The sequence below is a fragment of the Haliaeetus leucocephalus genome, unplaced genomic scaffold, assembly GCF_000737465.1.
Source record: "Haliaeetus leucocephalus isolate CR32 unplaced genomic scaffold, Haliaeetus_leucocephalus-4.0 Scaffold657, whole genome shotgun sequence".
Lineage (NCBI taxonomy): Eukaryota > Metazoa > Chordata > Aves > Accipitriformes > Accipitridae > Haliaeetus > Haliaeetus leucocephalus.
The window spans coordinates 1,771,079-1,771,672 of NW_010973093.1; positions in this window are offsets into that span (position 1 = coordinate 1,771,079).

Genomic DNA, 594 nt, shown 5'->3' on the forward strand with positions numbered 1-594 from the left:
TCACCGCTGGTGGGGTGCACCCGTGCCGGCTGGGTGCCCTCGAGTCAGGGGCTGGAAATGGGGTGCCTCTGGGCACATTTGGCTCCTTTAAGTCCCAGGCTTTGGGAGGCTTTTTGTGTCTGTCACCTTTCACACGTGAGCCGGGAACACCTCTGCTGAGCTCAGCAGCTGCTTCTCCTGGCCTCAGCTCTCATGGCCCCTTCTTTGTCTTCCCAAGGACGCTTCCCTGCCTCCCTGCCCCGGCCCCTCTATGCCATCCTGGTCCTTTCGGCAGCACCCAGGGGTGCCTGGGGACATTGGGAAGCCGCATGGTGAGCCTTGACCGTGACCCCCTGAAAGAAAGGGTGATGGCGAAGCAAAGCCGCAGGCTGGTGCTCTCAGAGCCAGACTCCAAACCCCCCTGTTCCCCAGAAGCGAGGCATGCCCTGCTCCTCGCAGCCCCCCAAAACCAAACAGCACCCGCGGGGGCGCCACGGGGGCCTTTCGGGTTTGACCCCCCCCCCCCCCTTTTCCCAACAAGGGCCATCCCCGGCTCCCAAAGTCACCACGGCGGGGGACCCTCACCTACCCCGGGATGCGGCCACCCTCCCCCCC